Raw genomic sequence first — 3,058 nt, forward strand, 5'->3', positions numbered from 1 at the left:
TCCAAATCAAGTTGTTTCTGGTTCACAGTTTACTCATCCATTTCACTACCCTCATTTGGTTTGGGACATATGGCTACCTGAAGGGTTGCCTCCTACCACATGTATATTGGCAACCTTCAGTCTCGAAAGACTATGGTATCGTGCTCTGAAAGGTGGTTCTGGCACAGCGTCTAGTGTGGCTGAAAAGGCCAATCCGGGAGTGACAATCCCTTCCACACCGGGAGCAAGTGCAGTCTGTCCCTGGTCTGTCTCCCTGGCTATGGGCCTTCCTTCTTTGCCTCTTAGCCTCTTAGCCTTCTTTGCCTCTTAGCCTTCTTTGCCTCTTAGCCTTCTTTGCCTTCTTTGCCTCTTAGCCTCAGACTGTTGGCAAAGTGTCTCTTCAAACTCCTACCACATAAATCTATCTAAACCCTGCAATCTTCATAAGAGGTCTCTTCTGAGTCCCACCACCATCTGAAGTTCAATGGCTGGTGACCAGAGAGAGGATTTTTCCAGTCAAGACACCCAATATTTGGTGTGCCCTTCCCAGAGAAGCTCACCTGGCACCAACTTGGTCTTTCCACTGGCAAGGGAATACAGGCCCAACCTTGTTATACAAGGATTTTTTAAACACAGATTTGACTCAGCACAAATGGCCACTGCAAATGAGAAGGAATGTACTGATCCCTGGAGAAGGGGGAAAATGCACCCCTTTAAAATGATTTTCTTACTGTTGTAGAGATTTTTATCTCAACATCATGATAAAATGTTTTTGCAGATAAAATTGATCGTATTCGTCGCAACTTGGATGCCACATTGACAATATCTGACGATGTCTCCTTGGCAACTGCTTATCTAGTGTTGTGGGATTCTTTTCAGCTTGTACAGCCTGAGGATGTGGACAGATTCCTTTGGAGTGTGAGGCCATCTGCCTGCCTGCTTGACCCTTGCCCAGCTTGGCTGATAAGAGCTGCCCGGGGTGGACTGGCTGAGTGGACAGGGAGGGTGGTCAACTCTTCCTTGATGGAGGGGACATTGCCATGTGCTTTGAAACGGGCGGTGGTTCGCCCCCTCCTGAAGAAGCCCTCCCTGGATTCCACTGTGTTAGACAACTACCGGCCAGTCTCCAACATCCCGTTTCTGGGCAAGGTAATTGAGCGGGTGGTGGTGTCTCAACTCCAGAGGGTCTTGGATGAAGCGGATTATCTGGATCCTTTTCAATCTGGTTTCAGGCCGGGCTTTGGGATGGAAACCGCCTTGGTTGCCTTGGTGGATGACCAACGCTGGGGACTAGAACAGGGGGAGTGCGTCCCTGTTGGTCCTGCTGGACCTCTCAGCGGCTTTCGATACCATCGACCATGGTATCCTTCTGGGCCGATTGGCCGAGTTGGGAGATGGAGGCACTGTTTTGCGGTGGTTCCGCTCCTACTTGGAGGATCGGTCCCAGATGGTGGTGCTAGGGGATGCCTGTTCGACAACCTGGCCCTTGAGGTGCGGGGTGCCACAGGGTTCAATTCTGTCCCCCATGCTATTTAACATCTACATGAAACCGCTGGGAGAGGTCATCCAGGGGTTTGGAGTGGAGTGCCATCAATATGCCGATGACATCCAGTTCTATCTCTCCTTTCCTCCAGACTCCAGGGTGGCAGTTGAGGGCCTGGAGCGCTGTCTGGAGGCAGTGAGGATCTGGATGGGGGCTAACAAGCTGAAATTAAATCTGGATAAGACAGAGGCTCTCCTGGTTCGGAAATCCTCGATGCAGGTGCTGGACTATCAGCTTGCGCTGAATGGGGTTGCACTCCCCCTGAAGGAGCAGGTCCGCAGCTTGGGGGTCCACCTGGACTCGCAGCTGCTCCTGGATTCCCAGGTGGCAGCTGTGGCTGGGGGGCCTTTGCTCAGCTTTGGCTGGTGCGCCAGCTGCGGCCGTACTTGGATCATGCAGACCTGGCCATGGTGATCCATGCCACTGTGACATCGAGGTTAGGTTATTGTAACACGCTCTATGTGGGGCTGCCCTTGAAGACGGTTCAGAAACTGCAATTAGTGCAGAATGCGGCGGCCCATGTGGTTACTGGAGGTAGGTGGTTTGACTCTGTCAGTCCGCTTCTCCAGCGGCTACACTGGCTGCCCATTCATTTCCGGGCCCAACTCAAGGTGCTGGTTTTGACCTTTAAAGCCCTATACTGCTCTGGGCGAGGATATCTTAGAGATCGCCTACTTCCGTACAATCCAGCTCGTCATCTTAGGTCATCAGAGAAGGCCTTTTTACAAGTGCCGCCGCCTAGGGAGGTATGTGGGGCGGTGGCTAGAAATAGGACCTTCTCAGTAGTGGCACCAATGCTATGGAATTCCCTTCCCCTTGACTTAAGAACAGCTCCCTCTCTTGAGACTTCGGCGAGGCTGAAGACCCTTCTGTTTAAACAAGCCTTCTGAGTTCTCGGCCTTTTTAACATCTTTTCAACATCTTTTAATTTTTTACAGGCCTGATTCTTTTATGACTTGCGGCTGCTCTATGCTCTTTTTACCTTTTTACTACTTTTTATCTGACTACTGTTTTAATGATATGTGTTAATATGCTTTTCTCTGTTTTTAAATTATGTTTTTAATCTGTTTTAACCTGTTGTAAGCTGCTTTGAGTCCCTTCGGGGAGAAAGGCGGGGTAAAAATAATAATAATTATTATTATTATCATGAGAAGGGCCCTTTAAATTAAAGGAAAACAGTCCTTTACATTATTATTATTATTATTATTATTATTATTATTATTATTATTATTATTAACAGTATTTATATACCGCTTTTCAACTAAAAGTTCACAAAGCGGTTTACAGAGAAAAATCTAATAACTAAATGGCTCCCTGTCCCAAAAGGGCTCACAATCTAAAAAGATGCAAATGAATACCAGCAGACAGCTACAAGAACAGACAGTGCTGGGGTGAGGTGGGCCAGTTACTCTCCCCCCCCTGCTAAAAAAAAGGAGCACCCACTTGAAAAAAGTGCCTCTTACCCAATTAGCAGAGAGAGAGGGAAGCTAGCTGACAATCCATCAATCATTCTCTCTCCAAGGGACCCCCTCCCTT

The sequence above is a fragment of the Tiliqua scincoides genome, chromosome 3 (genome assembly GCF_035046505.1).
Source record: "Tiliqua scincoides isolate rTilSci1 chromosome 3, rTilSci1.hap2, whole genome shotgun sequence".
NCBI lineage: Eukaryota > Metazoa > Chordata > Lepidosauria > Squamata > Scincidae > Tiliqua > Tiliqua scincoides.